The following is a 22,136-nucleotide window of genomic DNA, read 5'->3' as shown; positions in this document are numbered from 1 at the left end:
CGAGACATTGTACGAGAAAGCACCTTCCAAGGCCATCACACTCCCACAGTCCAAAAAGGCCTACGATACGGCATAATCCTTTTCATCACATCCGAAGCATTCTTCTTCTTAGGGTTCTTCTGAGCGTTCTTCCACTCGAGCCTGGCCCCAACCCCAGAACTAGGAGGCCAATGACCCCCAACAGGAATTAAACCACTCAACCCGATAGAAGTCCCCCTACTAAACACAGCCATCCTACTAGCCTCAGGCGTTACCGTAACGTGAGCCCATCACAGCATCACAGAAGGAAACCGAAAACATGCCATCCACGCCCTAACCCTAACGATCCTCTTGGGATTCTACTTCACAGCCCTACAAGCAATAGAATACCACGAAGCCCCATTCTCAATCGCCGATAGCGTCTACGGATCTACCTTCTTCGTTGCCACTGGATTCCACGGACTCCACGTAATCATCGGATCCTCCTTCCTGACCGTCTGCCTCTTCCGACTGATCAAGTTCCACTTTACATCAGACCACCACTTCGGATTCGAGGCAGCAGCCTGATACTGACACTTCGTAGACGTCATCTGACTATTCCTCTACATAACCATCTACTGATGAGGATCTTGCTCTTCTAGTATATTAATTACAATTGACTTCCAATCTCTAGAATCTGGTATAAACCCAGAGGAGAGCAATGAACGCACTCATGTTCATATTCGCCCTATCATCAATCCTAAGCGCCGCCCTAACCGCATTAAACTTCTGACTCGCCCAAATAAACCCCGACTCAGAGAAACTCTCACCGTACGAATGTGGATTCGACCCACTTGGATCTGCTCGATTACCATTCTCAGTCCGATTCTTCCTCAGTAGCCATCCTGTTCGTCCTATTCGACCTAGAAATCGCCCTCCTACTCCCCCTGCCATGAGCCGTCCAACTCCAATCCCCCCTAATGACCCTCACCTGAACTGTAGTGATCCTCCTTCTCCTAACACTCGGACTGGCCTACGAGTGAATTCAAGGGGGCCTAGAATGAGCAGAATAACAGAAAGTTAGTCTAACCAAAAAGATAGCTGGTTTCGACCCAGCAGATTACAGCCAACCCTGTAACTTTCTTATGTCGCCCCTACATTTAAGCTTCTACTCAGCCTTCATTTTCAGCGGACTAGGGCTAGCCTTCCACCGAACCCACCTAGTATCCGCCCTACTATGCCTTGAAAGCATAATATTATCGATATTCGTAGGCCTATCAATATGATCCATCGAAAACCAAGTCTCCTCATTCACCATGGTACCAATTCTCATGCTAACCTTCTCAGCTTGTGAGGCGGGCACAGGCCTGGCCATCCTAGTAGCCTCCACCCGCACACATGGCTCCGACCATCTACACAACCTAAACCTCCTGCAATGCTAAAAATCATCCTACCCACAATCATACTTCTTCCAACAGCCCTGCTGTCTCCACCAAAATTTCTATGGACTAACACCACCTTATACAGCCTCCTAATCGCTGCCCTAAGCCTACAGTGATTAATCCCAACCTACTACCCCTACAAATTTTTATCCAACTGAACAGGAATTGACCAAATCTCATCCCCCCTCCTAGTACTATCCTGCTGACTACTCCCACTCATAATCATAGCAAGCCAAAACCACCTGCAACAAGAACCCCTACAACGCAAACGAATCTTTATCTCAACCTTAGTCGCAGTCCAGCCATTCATCCTACTAGCCTTTTCCACCACAGAACTAGCACTATTTTACATCTCATTTGAAGCAACCCTCATTCCCACCCTAATCTTAATCACCCGATGGGGGAACCAACCAGAACGCCTAAGCGCTGGCATCTACCTGCTATTCTACACGCCAGTAAGCTCTCTACCCCTGCTAATCACAATCATACACCTATACGTGAAAATTGGCACCCTGCACCTGCCAACCCTACAACTAACCCACCCAACCCTATCCACCTCATGGACAGGAATACTATCAGGTCTAGCACTGCTCATAGCATTCATAGTAAAAGCCCCACTATACGGCCTACACCTCTGACTGCCAAAAGCCCACGTAGAAGCACCCATCGCAGGCTCAATACTCCTCGCCGCCCTACTACTAAAGCTAGGAGGATACGGAATTATACGAGTCACTCTATTTATGGGCCCACTGTCCAACCTCCTGCACTACCCCTTCCTAACCCTGGCCCTATGAGGCGCCCTAATGACTAGCTCAATCTGCCTACGACAGACAGACCTAAAATCACTAATCGCTTATTCATCCGTTAGCCACATAGGCCTAGTTATCGCCGCAGGAATAATCCAAACCCACTGATCATTCTCAGGGGCAATGATCCTAATAATTTCCCATGGACTAACTTCCTCCATACTATTCTGCCTAGCCAACACAAACTATGAACGTACGCACAGCCGAATTCTACTACTCACACGAGGCCTACAACCTCTCCTACCACTCATAGCTACCTGATGATTGCTGGCCAATCTAACAAACATAGCCTTACCCCCAACAACAAACCTCATAGCAGAGCTAACCATTATAATCACCTTATTCAACTGATCTGCCTTCACGATCATCCTAACAGGAATCGCAACCCTACTAACCGCCTCCTACACCTTATTCATACTACTAATGACCCAACGAGGCTCAATCCCCTCCCACATCACATCTATGCAAAACTCAACCACGCGAGAACACCCGCTCATAACACTCCACATTATCCCAATATTCCTCCTAATCCTCAAACCCGAACTGATCTCCGGAATCCCCTCATGCAAGTATAGTTTAAACCAAACATTAGACTGTGATTCTAAGAATAGAAGTTCAAACCTTCTTACCTGCCGAGGGGAGGGTTTAACCAACAAGAGCTGCTAACTCTTACATCTGAGCCTAAAACCTCAGCCCCCTTACTTTTAAAGGATAACAGCAATCCACTGGTCTTAGGAACCACCCATCTTGGTGCAAATCCAAGTAAAAGTAGTGAACCCCACACTACTAATCAACTCCCTCACACTACTCACGCTGACAATCCTCCTAACCCCAATCATCCTGCCATTTCTATTTAAAAACTTTAAAAACACCCCACAAGCCACCACCCGCGCTGTTAAAACCGCATTCCTAATTAGCCTAGCCCCTACAACCGCATTCATCTACTCGGGAGTAGAATCTGTCACCTGCCACTGGGAGTGAAAATTCATTATAAACTTTAAAATCCCCCTGAGCCTAAAAATAGACCAATACTCAATAACATTTCTTCCAATCGCCCTATTTGTAACATGATCAATCCTACAATTCGCCATATGATACATGGCCTCAGAGCCATACGTAACAAAATTTTTCACCTACCTACTGACATTCCTAGTCGCCATACTCCTCCTAACAACCGCAAACAACATATTCCTCCTATTCGTAGGCTGGGAAGGAGTACGAATCATGTCCTTCCTTCTCATCGGCTGATGACAAGGCCGAGCAGATGCCAACACCGCCGCCCTACGAGCCGTAATCTACAACCGAATCGGAGACATCGGACTGATCCTGAGCATAGCATGACTAGCTTCAACATTCAACACCTGAGAGATCCAACAAGCCGTACACCCCCACCAAACCCCAATCCTCCCCCTCATAGGATTAATCCTCGCAGCCGCAGGAAAATCCGCCCAATTTGGACTCCACCCATGACTGCCCGCAGCAATAGAAGGCCCCACCCCAGTATCAGCCCTACTGCACTCCAGTACCATAGTAGTAGCCGGAATCTTCCTGCTCATCCGCATGCACCCCCTGCTAGCCACCAACCAGACAGCCCTAACTGCCTGCCTATGCCTAGGTGCTCTATCAACCCTATTCGCTGCCACATGCACCCTAACCCAAAATGACATCAAAAAAATCATTGCTTTCTCAACATCCAGCCAACTAGGACTAATAATAGTCACTATCGGACTAAACCTCCCACAACTAGCCTTCCTACACATCTCAACCCATGCCTTCTTTAAAGCCATACTATTCCTATGCTCAGGGTCTATCATCCACAACCTAAACGGAGAACAAGATATCCGAAAGATAGGAGGCCTACAGAAAATACTCCCAGTCACTACTTCCTGCCTAACCATCGGAAACCTGGCGCTGATAGGAACCCCATTCCTAGCCGGATTCTACTCAAAAGACCTCATCATCGAAAGCTTAAACACATCATACCTAAATACTTGAGCCCTACTCCTAACCCTTATAGCCACAGCATTCACCGCAACCTACAGCATCCGCATAACCATCCTAGTCCAAGCTGGACAAACCCGAATCCCCCCAATAGTATCAATAAACGAAAACAACCCACTAATCACCGCCCCCCTAACCCGACTCGCCCTAGGCAGCATTACAGCAGGAATAATCATTACCTCTTTCATCACACCAACCAAAACCCCCCCAATAACCATACCCCTTATCACCAAAACTGCTGCCATCCTCATAACAATCCTAGGAATCATCCTAGCCCTAGAACTATCGAACATAACACACACCCTCACTCACCCCAAACCAACCCCCCTCATAAACTTCTCCTCTGCATTAGGGTACTTCAACCCCCTAGTACACCGATTCTTCTCCAAAAACCTACTAGAAAAGGGACAAAACATTGCCCTACACTTGATCGACCTCTCCTGACTCAAAAAAATAGGGCCAGAGGGCCTTGCTGAACTACAAGTAGCCGCAAGCAAAGCCGCAACCTCAATACACACAGGGCTAATTAAGGCCTACCTAGGATCCTTCGCCCTCTCCATCCTGGTAATAATCCTAATAACACACAGACTCACTAATGGCCCCTAACATCCGCAAATCCCATCCCCTACTAAAAATAATCAACAACTCCCTAATCGACCTACCTGCCCCCTCCAACATCTCTGCCTGATGAAACTTCGGCTCCCTTCTAGCCATCTGCTTAGCCACACAAATCCTAACAGGCCTGCTACTAGCCATACACTACACCGCAGACACTTCACTCGCCTTCTCCTCAGTAGCTCACACATGCCGAGACGTCCAGTACGGATGGCTCATCCGCAACCTCCACGCCAATGGTGCTTCGCTCTTCTTTATCTGCATCTACTTACACATCGGACGAGGCCTCTACTACGGCTCCTACCTATACAAAGAAACCTGAAACACAGGATTAATCCTCCTACTCACCCTAATAGCAACTGCCTTAGTAGGGTATGTCCTACCATGAGGACAAATGTCATTCTGAGGGGCCACCGTAATCACCAACCTATTCTCAGCCATCCCGTACATTGGGCAAACTCTAGTAGAATGAGCCTGAGGAGGATTCTCAGTAGACAATCCAACCTTAACCCGATTCTTCGCCATCCACTTCCTACTGCCCTTCCTAATTGCAGGAATCACCCTAGTCCACCTAACCTTCCTACACGAATCAGGCTCAAATAACCCACTAGGAATCGTATCAGACTGCGACAAAATCCCATTCCACCCACACTTCTCCATGAAAGACAGCTTAGGGCTTACCCTAATAATCACCCCTCTAATAGCACTAGCCCTATTTTCACCGAACTTCCTGGTTCTTGGAATCCTAGTTGGGAGTGGTTGGCCACATGAGATGTACAGGATTTTTACCTGTGATTTAGTCTTGACAAGGCTATGTAATTGGTTTACTAACGTCTCATAAGAAAGAAGCATGAGCGGTTAATGCAGTTGGCTTGAAACCCATCCCCAGTGGTGCCAGTGCACTCTCTGCACTCACTGCACTGCATCCCCAGTGGTGCCAGTGCGCTCTCTGGAGTCACAGCACTGCATCCCCAGTGGTGCCAGTGCACTCTCTGGACTCACTGCACTGCATCCCCAGTGGTGCCAGTGCACTCTCTGGACTCAATGCACTGCATCCCCAGTGGTGCCAGTGCTCTCTCTGGACTCACTGTACTGCATCCACAGTGGTGCCAGTGCACACGCTGGACTCACTGCAGTGCATCCCCAGTGGTGCCAGTGCACTCTCTGGACTCACTGCACTGCATCCCCAGTGGTGCCAGTGCACTCTCTGGACTCACTGCAGGGCATCCCCAGTGGTGCCAGTGCACTCTCTGGACTCACTGCACTGCATCCCCAGTGGTGCCAGTGCACTCTCTGGACTCACTGAAGTGCATCCCCATTGGTGCCATTGCACTCTCTGCACTCACTGCACTGCATCCCCAGTGGTGCCAGTGCGCTCTCCGGAGTCACAGCACTGCATCCCCAGTGGTGCCAGTGCACTCACTGGACACACTGTACTGCATTACAGGTGGTGCCAGTGCACTCTCTGCACTCACTGCACAGCATCCCCAGTGGTGCCAGTGCATTCACTGGACTCACTGGACTGCATCACCAGTGGTGCCAGTGCACTCTCTGGACTCACTGCAGTGCATCCCCAGTGGTGCCAGTGCACTCTCTGGACTCACTGCACTGCATCCCCAGTGGTGCCAGTGCAGTCTCTGGACTCACTGCAGTGCATCCCCAGTGGTGCCAGTGCAGTCTCTGGACTCACTGCACTGCATCCCCAGTGGTGCCAGTGCACTCTCTGGACTCACTGCAGTGCATCCCCAGTGGTGCCAGTGCAGTCTCTGGACTCACTGCAGTGCATCGCCAGTGGTGCCAGTGCACTCTCTCGAGTCACTGAAGTGCATCCCCAGTGGTGTCAGTGCACTCACTGGACTGACTGCACTGCATCCCCAGTGGTGCCAGTGCGCTCTCCGGAGTCACAGCACTGCATCCCCAGTGGTGCCAGTGCACTCACTGGACTCACTGCACTGCATCACAGGTGGTGCCAGTGCACTCTCTGGACTCACTACAGTGAATCCCCGGTGGTGCCAGTGCACTCTCTGCACTCACTGCACAGCATCCCCAGTGGTGCCAGTGCACTCACTGGACTCACTGGACTGCATCCCCAGTGGTGCCAGTGCACTCTCTGGACTCACTGAACTGCATCCCCAGTGGTGCCAGTGCACTCTCTGGACTCACTGCACTGCATCCCCAGTGGTGTCAGTGCACTCTCTGGACTCACTGAAGTGCATCCCCAGTGGTGCCAGTGCACTCTCTGGACTCACTGCAGTGCATCCCCAGTGGTGCCAGTGCACTCTCTGGACTCACTGCACTGCATCCCCAGTGGTGATGGTACAATCTCTGGACTCACTGTACTGCATCCCCAGTGGTGCCAGTGCACTCTCTGGACTCACTGCAGTGCATCCCCGGTGGTGCCAGTGCACTCTCTGGACTCACTGCACTGCATTCCCAGTGGTGCCAGTGAAGTCTCTGGACTCACTGCAGTGCATCCCCAGTGGTGCCAGTGCACTCACTGGACTCACTGCAGTTCATCCCCAGTGGTGCCAGTGCACTCTCTGGACTCACTGCAGTGCATCCCCAGTGGTGCCAGTGCACTCTCTGGACTCACTGCACTGCATCCCCAGTGGTGCCAGTGCACTCTCTGGACTCACTGCAGTGCATCCCCAGTGGTGCCAGTGCACTCTCTGGACTCACTGCACTGCATCCCCAGTGGTGCCAGTGCACTCTCTGCACTCACTGCACTGCATTCCCAGTGGTGCCAGTGAAGTCTCTGGACTCACTGCACTGCATCCCCAGTGGTGCCAGTGCAATCTCTGGACTCACTGCAGTTCATCCCCAGTGGTGCCAGTGCACTCTCTGGACTCACTGCAGTGCATCCCCAGGGCAAAAGCGGGGATGTGAACATAAGACGAGAAGACCCTGTGGAACTTAAAAATCAACGACCACCGCGAATCCTCAATCAACCCCACTGGGGCCACTACCATCGCAGAGCCTGGTCGATATTTTTCGGTTGGGGCGACCTTGGAGGAGAACAAATCCTCCAAAAACAAGACCATACCTCTTTACCTAGAGCTACCCCTCAAAGTGCTAACAGTGACCAGACCCAATATAATTGATTAATGGACCAAGCTACCCCAGGGATAACAGCGCAATCCCCCTCAAGAGCCCATATCGACAGGGGGGTTTACGACCTCGATGTTGGATCAGGACATCCTAATGGTGCAGCCGCTATTAAGGGTTCGTTTGTTCAACGATTAACAGTCCTACGTGATCTGAGTTCAGACCGGAGCAATCCAGGTCGGTTTCTATCTATGACACACTCTCCCCAGTACGAAAGGACCGGGAAAGTGGGGCCAATACCACAAGCACGCCCCCCCCCTCTAAGCAGTGAAACCAACTAAACCGTGAAGAGGGCCTTCCCCCACCACTTTCAATCCTAGAAAAGGACCAGCTAGAGTGGCAGAGCCCGGCAAGTGCAGAAGGCTTAAGCCCTTTCCCCAGAGGTTCAAATCCTCTCCCTAGCTTCACCCATGATTCAAATAACAACACTAAGCTGCCTCATTATATCCCTCCTATACATCATCCCAATCCTGATTGCCGTAGCCTTCCTAACCCTAGCAGAACGGAAAATCCTAAGCTACATACAATCCCGCAAAGGCCCTAACGTTGTCGGGCCTTTTGGCCTACTTCAACCATTTGCGGACGGACTGAAACTATTTACCAAAGAGCCCATCCGACCCTCTACCTCTTCCCCACTTCTATTCATTCTGATACCAATACTAGCCCTTGTCCTAGCCCTCACCACTTGAGCACCACTACCACTCCCATTTCCCCTAGCAGATCTAAACCTCGGAGTTCTCTTCCTAATAGCCATGTCAAGCCTAGCCGTCTACTCAGTCCTATGATCAGGCTGAGCCTCGAACTCAAAATACGCACTAATCGGAGCCCTACGGGCAGTAGCACAGACCATTTCATACGAAGTGACACTGGCCATAATCCTGCTATCAATAATCATACTAAGCGGAAGCTACACACTCAGCTCCTTTGCCATCGTACAGGAGCCTCTATACTTCATTTTCTCCTCATGACCCCTAGCAATAATATGATACGTATCCACCCTAGCAGAGACAAACCGAGCTCCTTTTGACCTCACAGAGGGTGAATCTGAGCTAGTCTCAGGGTTTAACGTTGAATACGCCGCAGGACCCTTCGCCTTATTCTTCCTAGCTGAATATGCGAACATTATGCTAATAAATACACTTACAGCCATCATATTCCTAAACCCAAGCGCCCTAGGGCCACCCACAGAACTATTCCCCGTCATCCTAGCCACAAAAGTCCTCCTACTATCTTCTGGTTTCTTATGGGTCCGAGCTTCATACCCACGATTCCGATATGACCAACTAATGCACCTACTATGAAAAAACTTCCTACCCCTCACACTAGCTCTGTGCCTCTGACACATCAGCATACCTATCTGCTATGCAGGCCTACCTCCTTACATAAGGAAATGTGCCTGAACTACAAAGGGTCACTATGATAAAGTGAACATAGAAGTATAACAGCCCTCTCATTTCCTGTTGACCTTAGAAAAGTAGGAATTGAACCCACACAAGAGAAATCAAAATTCTCCATACTTCCCTTATATTATTTTCTAGTAGAGTCAGCTAATCAAGCTATCGGGCCCATACCCCGAAAATGATGGTTTAACCCCCTCCTCTACTAATGAACCCTTACGCGACCCCAATCATAACCTTCAGCCTCATCTTGGGCACCACAATCACAATTTCCAGCAACCACTGAGTTCTGGCCTGGACAGGACTGGAGATCAACGCACTAGCCATCATTCCCCTAATTGCCAAATCCCACCACCCACGAGCAGTAGAAGCCGCAACGAAATACTTCCTAACCCAAGCAGCTGCTTCCGCCCTGGTCCTATTCTCTAGCATAACCAATGCCTGAGTCACCGGCCAATGAGACATCACACAAATAAACCACCCAACCTCCTGTCTACTACTGACAGCAGCAATCGCTATTAAACTGGGCCTAGTGCCATTTCACTTCTGATTCCCAGAAGTACTACAAGGATCGCCACTAATAACAGCCCTGCTACTCTCGACCCTCATAAAATTCCCCCCACTAACCCTGCTCCTACTAACATCCAAATCCCTCGACCCAGCTCTACTCACCGCCATGGCCCTAGCCTCAACAGCACTAGGAGGCTGAATAGGACTGAACCAAACACAAACACGCAAAATCCTAGCCTTCTCGTCCATCTCCCACTTAGGCTGAATCGCCATCATCCTAGTTTACAGCCCCAAATTGGCCTTACTTACCTTCTACCTATACACAATCATAACATCAGCCGTATTCCTAGCCCTTAACAAAATCAAAGCCCTTAACCTATCCATGATCACAACCTCATGAACAAAAACCCCAGTGCTAAACGCCACCCTAATACTAGTACTTTTATCCCTAGCAGGCCTCCCCCCATTAACAGGCTTTATACCAAAGTGACTTATCATCCAAGAACTAACTAAACAGGAAATAACACCAGCAGCCATGGCAATTGCCATGCTATCACTGCTCAGCCTCTTCTTCTACCTACGCCTCGCATACCACTCAACAATTACCCTTCCCCCCAACTCCTCTAACCACATAAAACAATGATACACTAGCAAAGCCCCAAGCACACCTACTGCGGTCCTTGCCTCACTATCAATCCTCTTACTTCCCCTGTCCCCAATAATACATGCCATTGTCTAGAAACTTAGGATAACACCCCAAACCGAAGGCCTTCAAAGCCTTAAATAAGAGTTAAACCCTCTTAGTTTCTGCACATTAAGACTTACAGAATATTAACCTGTATCTTCTGAATGCAAGTCAGACGCTTTAATTAAGCTAAAGCCTCCCTAGACAGATGGGCTTCGATCCCACAAAACTCTAGTTAACAGCTAAATGCCTAAACCAATTGGCTTCTGCCTACAAAGACCCTGACGCACCCTAGTGCGCATCGATGAGCTTGCAACTCAACATGAATTTCACTACAGAGCCGATAAGAAGAGGAATTAAACCTCTGTAAAAAGGACTACAGCCTAACGCTTCAACACTCAGCCATCTTACCCGTCACCTTCATCAACCGATGACTATTTTCCACTAACCATAAGGATATTGGCACCCTGTACCTCATCTTCGGGGCATGAGCAGGAATAGTCGGCACCGCACTCAGCCTATTAATCCGCGCAGAACTAGGACAACCAGGAACTCTCCTAGGCGACGACCAAATTTACAATGTAATCGTTACCGCTCACGCCTTTGTAATAAGCTTCTTTATAGTCATACCCATCATGATCGGAGGATTCGGCAACTGATTAGTCCCCCTCACAATCGGTGCCCCCGACATAGCATTCCCGCGAATAAACAACATAAGCTTTTGACTCCTCCCCCCATCATTCCTCCTCCTACTAGCCTCATCCACTGTAGAAGCTGGCGCCGGCACAGGCTGAACTGTCTACCCTCCCCTAGCAGGTAACCTTGCCCACGCCGGAGCTTCAGTAGACCTGGCTATCTTCTCACTCCACTTAGCCGGTATCTCCTCCATCCTTGGGGCCATCAACTTTATCACCACAGCCATCAACATAAAACCCCCCGCACTCTCACAATACCAAACCCCACTATTTGTCTGATCCGTACTAATTACCGCCATCCTACTCCTTCTATCACTCCCCGTACTCGCCGCCGGTATTACAATATTACTAACTGATCGAAACCTAAACACCACATTCTTCGACCCCGCTGGAGGAGGAGACCCAATCCTGTACCAACACCTATTCTGATTCTTCGGACACCCAGAAGTCTATATTCTGATCCTACCGGGGTTCGGAATCATCTCACACGTAGTCACGTACTACTCAGGCAAAAAGGAGCCCTTCGGCTACATGGGAATAGTCTGAGCCATACTATCCATCGGCTTCCTAGGATTCATCGTCTGAGCTCACCACATGTTTACAGTAGGAATAGACGTTGATACCCGAGCCTACTTTACATCAGCCACTATAATCATTGCCATCCCTACCGGAATCAAAGTATTTAGCTGACTAGCCACCCTGCACGGAGGAACAATCAAATGAGACCCCCCCAATACTATGAGCTCTAGGATTTATCTTCCTATTTACCATCGGAGGATTAACAGGAATCGTTCTTGCAAACTCTTCCCTAGACATCGCCCTGCACGACACGTACTACGTAGTTGCCCACTTCCACTACGTCCTATCCATAGGCGCCGTCTTTGCCATTCTAGCAGGATTTACTCACTGATTCCCACTACTCACTGGGTTTACCCTACACCAAACATGAGCAAAAGCCCACTTCGGGGTAATATTTACAGGAGTAAACCTAACGTTCTTCCCCCAGCACTTCCTAGGCCTAGCAGGAATACCCCGACGATACTCGGACTATCCCGACGCCTACACACTATGAAACACCATTTCCTCCATCGGCTCCCTAATCTCAATAGTAGCCGTAATCATACTAATATTCATCATCTGAGAAGCCTTTTCGGCCAAACGAAAAGTCCTACAACCAGAACTAACTACCACAAACGTTGAATGAATCCACGGCTGCCCTCCCCCATACCATACTTTCGAGGAACCGGCCTTCGTCCAAGTACAAGAAAGGAAGGAATCGAACCCTCACATGCTGGTTTCAAGCCAACTGCATTCACCGCTCATGCTTCTTTCTTATGAGACGTTAGTAAACCAATTACATAGCCTTGTCAAGACTAAATCACAGGTAAAAATCCTGTACATCTCATGTGGCCAACCACTCCCAACTAGGATTCCAAGACGCCTCATCACCCATCATAGAAGAACTCGTTGAATTCCACGACCACGCCCTAATCGTTGCCCTAGCTATCTGCAGCCTAGTTCTCTACCTTTTAGCCCACATACTAACAGAAAAACTCTCGTCCAATGCTGTAGACGCCCAAGAAGTAGAGCTGATCTGGACAATCCTACCTGCTATCGTCCTGGTACTCCTCGCCCTCCCATCCCTACAAATCCTCTACATAATGGACAAAATCGATGAACCAGACCTCACCCTAAAAGCCATCGACCACCAATGATACTGAAGCTACGAATACACAGACTTCAAAGACCTATCATTCGACTCCTACATAGTGCCCACCCCAGACTTACCCAACGGCCACTTCCGACTGCTAGAAGTTGACCACCGCGTAGTTATCCCAATAGAATCCCCCATCCGCGTGATCATTACTGCAGGAGACGTACTCCACTCCTGAGCAGTCCCAACGCTCGGAGTTAAAACAGACGCAATCCCAGGCCGACTAAACCAAACTTCATTCATTACCACCCGGCCTGGGATTTTTTACGGACAATGCTCAGAAATTTGCGGGGCTAATCACAGCTACATACCCATTGTAGTAGAATCAACCCCACTCCCACATTTCGAGGCCTGATCGTCCCTTCTATCATCATCCTAATCATTAAGAAGCTATGCAACAGCACTAGCCTTTTAAGCTAGCCAAAGAGGGACTTCCCCCTCCTTAATGATATGCCACAGCTTAACCCCGCACCATGATTTTCAATCATAATTATAACCTGATTAACCCTAGCACTCCTCATCCAACCAAAACTACTAGCCTTCACCACAACCAACCCCCCATCAAATAAGACCTCCCTCACTACCAAACCCACACCATGATCCTGACCATGAACCTAAGCTTCTTTGACCAATTTTCCAGCCCCAATCTATTTGGCATCCCCTTAATCCTACTATCCCTACTCTTCCCAGCCCTACTATTCCCGTCCCCAAACAACCGATGAATCAACAACCGCCTTTCTACTATCCAAACATGACTCCTTCACCTAATCACAAAACAACTAATAGTCCCACTCAACAAAAATGGCCACAAATGAGCCATAATATTTACATCCCTAATAATCATACTTCTTACAATCAACCTTCTAGGCCTCCTTCCATATACATTCACCCCAACCACCCAACTATCTATGAACATAGCCCTAGCCTTCCCACTATGGCTCGCCACACTACTAACAGGCCTACGAAACCAACCATCAGCCTCTTTAGCCCACCTATTACCCGAAGGTACCCCTACACCCCTAATCCCCGCACTAATCCTGATCGAAACAACCAGCCTACTAATCCGCCCCCTAGCCCTCGGAGTCCGCCTTACAGCCAACCTTACAGCAGGACACTTACTCATCCAACTCATCTCTACAGCCTCCATTGCATTAATACCCACCCTTCCTGCAGTATCCATCCTAACAATAATCATCCTACTACTCCTAACCATCCTAGAAGTAGCAGTAGCCATAATCCAGGCCTACGTCTTCGTGCTCCTTCTAAGCCTATACTTACAAGAAAACATCTAATGGCACACCAAGCACACTCATACCACATAGTTGACCCAAGCCCTTGACCAATCTTCGGGGCAGCCGCCGCCCTACTCACAACCTCAGGATTAATCATGTGATTCCACTACAACTCATCCATACTACTAACCCTAGGCCTCATCTCAATACTCCTAGTAATACTCCAATGATGACGAGACATTGTACGAGAAAGCACCTTCCAAGGCCATCACACTCCCACAGTCCAAAAAGGCCTACGATACGGCATAATCCTTTTCATCACATCCGAAGCATTCTTCTTCTTAGGGTTCTTCTGAGCGTTCTTCCACTCGAGCCTGGCCCCAACCCCAGAACTAGGAGGCCAATGACCCCCAACAGGAATTAAACCACTCAACCCGATAGAAGTCCCCCTACTAAACACAGCCATCCTACTAGCCTCAGGCGTTACCGTAACGTGAGCCCACCACAGCATCACAGAAGGAAACCGAAAACATGCCATCCACGCCCTAACCCTAACGATCCTCTTGGGATTCTACTTCACAGCCCTACAAGCAATAGAATACCACGAAGCCCCATTCTCAATCGCCGATAGCGTCTACGGATCTACCTTCTTCGTTGCCACTGGATTCCACGGACTCCACGTAATCATCGGATCCTCCTTCCTGACCGTCTGCCTCTTCCGACTGATCAAGTTCCACTTTACATCAGACCACCACTTCGGATTCGAGGCAGCAGCCTGATACTGACACTTCGTAGACGTCATCTGACTATTCCTCTACATAACCATCTACTGATGAGGATCTTGCTCTTCTAGTATATTAATTACAATTGACTTCCAATCTCTAGAATCTGGTATAAACCCAGAGGAGAGCAATGAACGCACTCATGTTCATATTCGCCCTATCATCAATCCTAAGCGCCGCCCTAACCGCATTAAACTTCTGACTCGCCCAAATAAACCCCGACTCAGAGAAACTCTCACCGTACGAATGTGGATTCGACCCACTTGGATCTGCTCGATTACCATTCTCAGTCCGATTCTTCCTCAGTAGCCATCCTGTTCGTCCTATTCGACCTAGAAATCGCCCTCCTACTCCCCCTGCCATGAGCCGTCCAACTCCAATCCCCCCTAATGACCCTCACCTGAACTGTAGTGATCCTCCTTCTCCTAACACTCGGACTGGCCTACGAGTGAATTCAAGGGGGCCTAGAATGAGCAGAATAACAGAAAGTTAGTCTAACCAAAAAGATAGCTGGTTTCGACCCAGCAGATTACAGCCAACCCTGTAACTTTCTTATGTCGCCCCTACATTTAAGCTTCTACTCAGCCTTCATTTTCAGCGGACTAGGGCTAGCCTTCCACCGAACCCACCTAGTATCCGCCCTACTATGCCTTGAAAGCATAATATTATCGATATTCGTAGGCCTATCAATATGATCCATCGAAAACCAAGTCTCCTCATTCACCATGGTACCAATTCTCATGCTAACCTTCTCAGCGTGTGAGGCGGGCACAGGCCTGGCCATCCTAGTAGCCTCCACCCGCACACATGGCTCCGACCATCTACACAACCTAAACCTCCTGCAATGCTAAAAATCATCCTACCCACAATCATACTTCTTCCAACAGCCCTGCTGTCTCCACCAAAATTTCTATGGACTAACACCACCTTATACAGCCTCCTAATCGCTGCCCTAAGCCTACAGTGATTAATCCCAACCTACTACCCCTACAAATTTTTATCCAACTGAACAGGAATTGACCAAATCTCATCCCCCCTCCTAGTACTATCCTGCTGACTACTCCCACTCATAATCATAGCAAGCCAAAACCACCTGCAACAAGAACCCCTACAACGCAAACGAATCTTTATCTCAACCTTAGTCGCAGTCCAGCCATTCATCCTACTAGCCTTTTCCACCACAGAACTAGCACTATTTTACATCTCATTTGAAGCAACCCTCATTCCCACCCTAATCTTAATCACCCGATGGGGGAACCAACCAGAACGCCTAAGCGCTGGCATCTACCTGCTATTCTACACGCCAGTAAGCTCTCTACCCCTGCTAATCACAATCATACACCTATACGTGAAAATTGGCACCCTGCACCTGCCAACCCTACAACTAACCCACCCAACCCTATCCACCTCATGGACAGGAATACTATCAGGTCTAGCACTGCTCATAGCATTCATAGTAAAAGCCCCACTATACGGCCTACACCTCTGACTGCCAAAAGCCCACGTAGAAGCACCCATCGCAGGCTCAATACTCCTCGCCGCCCTACTACTAAAGCTAGGAGGATACGGAATTATACGAGTCACTCTATTTATGGGCCCACTGTCCAACCTCCTGCACTACCCCTTCCTAACCCTGGCCCTATGAGGCGCCCTAATGACTAGCTCAATCTGCCTACGACAGACAGACCTAAAATCACTAATCGCTTATTCATCCGTTAGCCACATAGGCCTAGTTATCGCCGCAGGAATAATCCAAACCCACTGATCATTCTCAGGGGCAATGATCCTAATAATTTCCCATGGACTAACTTCCTCCATACTATTCTGCCTAGCCAACACAAACTATGAACGTACGCACAGCCGAATTCTACTACTCACACGAGGCCTACAACCTCTCCTACCACTCATAGCTACCTGATGATTGCTGGCCAATCTAACAAACATAGCCTTACCCCCAACAACAAACCTCATAGCAGAGCTAACCATTATAATCACCTTATTCAACTGATCTGCCTTCACGATCATCCTAACAGGAATCGCAACCCTACTAACCGCCTCCTACACCTTATTCATACTACTAATGACCCAACGAGGCTCAATCCCCTCCCACATCACATCTATGCAAAACTCAACCACGCGAGAACACCCGCTCATAACACTCCACATTATCCCAATATTCCTCCTAATCCTCAAACCCGAACTGATCTCCGGAATCCCCTCATGCAAGTATAGTTTAAACCAAACATTAGACTGTGATTCTAAGAATAGAAGTTCAAACCTTCTTACCTGCCGAGGGGAGGGTTTAACCAACAAGAGCTGCTAACTCTTACATCTGAGCCTAAAACCTCAGCCCCCTTACTTTTAAAGGATAACAGCAATCCACTGGTCTTAGGAACCACCCATCTTGGTGCAAATCCAAGTAAAAGTAGTGAACCCCACACTACTAATCAACTCCCTCACACTACTCACGCTGACAATCCTCCTAACCCCAATCATCCTGCCATTTCTATTTAAAAACTTTAAAAACACCCCACAAGCCACCACCCGCGCTGTTAAAACCGCATTCCTAATTAGCCTAGCCCCTACAACCGCATTCATCTACTCGGGAGTAGAATCTGTCACCTGCCACTGGGAGTGAAAATTCATTATAAACTTTAAAATCCCCCTGAGCCTAAAAATAGACCAATACTCAATAACATTTCTTCCAATCGCCCTATTTGTAACATGATCAATCCTACAATTCGCCATATGATACATGGCCTCAGAGCCATACGTAACAAAATTTTTCACCTACCTACTGACATTCCTAGTCGCCATACTCCTCCTAACAACCGCAAACAACATATTCCTCCTATTCGTAGGCTGGGAAGGAGTACGAATCATGTCCTTCCTTCTCATCGGCTGATGACAAGGCCGAGCAGATGCCAACACCGCCGCCCTACGAGCCGTAATCTACAACCGAATCGGAGACATCGGACTGATCCTGAGCATAGCATGACTAGCTTCAACATTCAACACCTGAGAGATCCAACAAGCCGTACACCCCCACCAAACCCCAATCCTCCCCCTCATAGGATTAATCCTCGCAGCCGCAGGAAAATCCGCCCAATTTGGACTCCACCCATGACTGCCCGCAGCAATAGAAGGCCCCACCCCAGTATCAGCCCTACTGCACTCCAGTACCACAGTAGTAGCCGGAATCTTCCTGCTCATCCGCATGCACCCCCTGCTAGCCACCAACCAGACAGCCCTAACTGCCTGCCTATGCCTAGGTGCTCTATCAACCCTATTCGCTGCCACATGCGCCCTAACCCAAAATGACATCAAAAAAATCATTGCTTTCTCAACATCCAGCCAACTAGGACTAATAATAGTCACTATCGGACTAAACCTCCCACAACTAGCCTTCCTACACATCTCAACCCATGCCTTCTTTAAAGCCATACTATTCCTATGCTCAGGGTCTATCATCCACAACCTAAACGGAGAACAAGATATCCGAAAGATAGGAGGCCTACAGAAAATACTCCCAGTCACTACTTCCTGCCTAACCATCGGAAACCTGGCGCTGATAGGAACCCCATTCCTAGCCGGATTCTACTCAAAAGACCTCATCATCGAAAGCTTAAACACATCATACCTAAATACTTGAGCCCTACTCCTAACCCTTATAGCCACAGCATTCACCGCAACCTACAGCATCCGCATAACCATCCTAGTCCAAGCTGGACAAACCCGAATCCCCCCAATAGTATCAATAAACGAAAACAACCCACTAATCACCGCCCCCCTAACCCGACTCGCCCTAGGCAGCATTACAGCAGGAATAATCATTACCTCTTTCATCACACCAACCAAAACCCCCCCAATAACCATACCCCTTATCACCAAAACTGCTGCCATCCTCATAACAATCCTAGGAATCATCCTAGCCCTAGAACTATCGAACATAACACACACCCTCACTCACCCCAAACCAAACCCCCTCATAAACTTCTCCTCTGCATTAGGGTACTTCAACCCCCTAGTACACCGATTCTTCTCCAAAAACCTACTAGAAAAGGGACAAAACATTGCCCTACACTTGATCGACCTCTCCTGACTCAAAAAAATAGGGCCAGAGGGCCTTGCTGAACTACAAGTAGCCGCAAGCAAAGCCGCAACCTCAATACACACAGGGCTAATTAAGGCCTACCTAGGATCCTTCGCCCTCTCCATCCTGGTAATAATCCTAATAACACACAGACTCACTAATGGCCCCTAACATCCGCAAATCCCATCCCCTACTAAAAATAATCAACAACTCCCTAATCGACCTACCTGCCCCCTCCAACATCTCTGCCTGATGAAACTTCGGCTCCCTTCTAGCCATCTGCTTAGCCACACAAATCCTAACAGGCCTGCTACTAGCCATACACTACACCGCAGACACTTCACTCGCCTTCTCCTCAGTAGCTCACACATGCCGAGACGTCCAGTACGGATGGCTCATCCGCAACCTCCACGCCAATGGTGCTTCGCTCTTCTTTATCTGCATCTACTTACACATCGGACGAGGCCTCTACTACGGCTCCTACCTATACAAAGAAACCTGAAACACAGGATTAATCCTCCTACTCACCCTAATAGCAACTGCCTTAGTAGGGTATGTCCTACCATGAGGACAAATGTCATTCTGAGGGGCCACCGTAATCACCAACCTATTCTCAGCCATCCCGTACATTGGGCAAACTCTAGTAGAATGAGCCTGAGGAGGATTCTCAGTAGACAATCCAACCTTAACCCGATTCTTCGCCATCCACTTCCTACTGCCCTTCCTAATTGCAGGAATCACCCTAGTCCACCTAACCTTCCTACACGAATCAGGCTCAAATAACCCACTAGGAATCGTATCAGACTGCGACAAAATCCCATTCCACCCACACTTCTCCATGAAAGACAGCTTAGGGCTTACCCTAATAATCACCCCTCTAATAGCACTAGCCCTATTTTCACCGAAATTCCTGGTTCTTGGAATCCTAGTTGGGAGTGGTTGGCCACATGAGATGTACAGGATTTTTACCTGTGATTTAGTCTTGACAAGGCTATGTAATTGGTTTACTAACGTCTCATAAGAAAGAAGCATGAGCGGTTAATGCAGTTGGCTTGAAACCCATCCCCAGTGGTGCCAGTGCACTCTCTGCACTCACTGCACTGCATCCCCAGTGGTGCCAGTGCGCTCTCTGGAGTCACAGCACTGCATCCCCAGTGGTGCCAGTGCACTCTCTGGACTCACTGCACTGCATCCCCAGTGGTGCCAGTGCACTCTGTGGACTCACTGTAGTGCATCCCCAGTGGTGCCAGTGCTCTCTCTGGACTCACTGTACTGCATCCACAGTGGTGCCAGTGCACACGCTGGACTCACTGCAGTGCATCCCCAGTGGTGCCAGTGCACTCTCTGGACTCACTGCACTGCATCCCCAGTGGTGCCAGTGCACTCTCTGGACTCACTGCAGGGCATCCCCAGTGGTGCCAGTGCACTCTCTGGACTCACTGCACTGCATCCCCAGTGGTGCCAGTGCACTCTCTGGACTCACTGAAGTGCATCCCCATTGGTGCCATTGCACTCTCTGCACTCACTGCACTGCATCCCCAGTGGTGCCAGTGCGCTCTCCGGAGTCACAGCACTGCATCCCCAGTGGTGCCAGTGCACTCACTGGACACACTGTACTGCATTACAGGTGGTGCCAGTGCACTCTCTGCACTCACTGCACAGCATCCCCAGTGGTGCCAGTGCATTCACTGGACTCACTGGACTGCATCACCAGTGGTGCCAGTGCACTCTCTGGACTCACTGCACTGCATCCCCAGTGGTGCCAGTGCAGTCTCTGGACTCACTGCAGTGCATCCCCAGTGGTGCCAGTGCAGTCTCTGGACTCACTGCACTGCATCCCCAGTGGTGCCAGTGCACTCTCTGGACTCACTGCAGTGCATCCCCAGTGGTGCCAGTGCAGTCTCTGGACTCACTGCAGTGCATCCCCAGTGGTGCCAGTGCACTCTCTCGAGTCACTGAAGTGCATCCCCAGTGGTGTCAGTGCACTCACTGGACTGACTGCACTGCATCCCCAGTGGTGCCAGTGCGCTCTCCGGAGTCACAGCACTGCATCCCCAGTGGTGCCAGTGCACTCACTGGACTCACTGCACTGCATCACAGGTGGTGCCAGTGCACTCTCTGGACTCACTACAGTGAATCCCCGGTGGTGCCAGTGCACTCTCTGCACTCACTGCACAGCATCCCCAGTGGTGCCAGTGCACTCACTGGACTCACTGGACTGCATCCCCAGTGGTGCCAGTGCACTCTCTGGACTCACTGAACTGCATCCCCAGTGGTGCCAGTGCACTCTCTGGACTCACTGCACTGCATCCCCAGTGGTGTCAGTGCACTCTCTGGACTCACTGAAGTGCATCCCCAGTGGTGCCAGTGCACTCTCTGGACTCACTGCAGTGCATCCCCAGTGGTGCCAGTGCACTCTCTGGACTCACTGCACTGCATCCCCAGTGGTGATGGTACAATCTCTGGACTCACTGTACTGCATCCCCAGTGGTGCCAGTGCACTCTCTGGACTCACTGCAGTGCATCCCCGGTGGTGCCAGTGCACTCTCTGGACTCACTGCACTGCATTCCCAGTGGTGCCAGTGAAGTCTCTGGACTCACTGCACTGCATCCCCAGTGGTGCCAGTGCACTCACTGGACTCACTGCAGTTCATCCCCAGTGGTGCCAGTGCACTCTCTGGACTCACTGCAGTGCATCCCCAGTGGTGCCAGTGCACTCTCTGGACTCACTGCACTGCATCCCCAGTGGTGCCAGTGCACTCTCTGGACTCACTGCAGTGCATCCCCAGTGGTGCCAGTGCACTCTCTGGACTCACTGCACTGCATCCCCAGTGGTGCCAGTGCACTCTCTGCACTCACTGCACTGCATTCCCAGTGGTGCCAGTGAAGTCTCTGGACTCACTGCACTGCATCCCCAGTGGTGCCAGTGCAATCTCTGGACTCACTGCAGTTCATCCCCAGTGGTGCCAGTGCACTCTCTGGACTCACTGCAGTGCATCCCCAGGGCAAAAGCGGGGATGTGAACATAAGACGAGAAGACCCTGTGGAACTTAAAAATCAACGACCACCGCGAATCCTCAATCAACCCCACTGGGGCCACT

Source organism: Anser brachyrhynchus, assembly GCF_964034855.1.
Source record: "Anser brachyrhynchus genome assembly, chromosome: 3".
NCBI classification, from domain to species: Eukaryota; Metazoa; Chordata; class Aves; order Anseriformes; family Anatidae; genus Anser; species Anser brachyrhynchus.
This window is presented reverse-complemented; position numbering follows the sequence as displayed.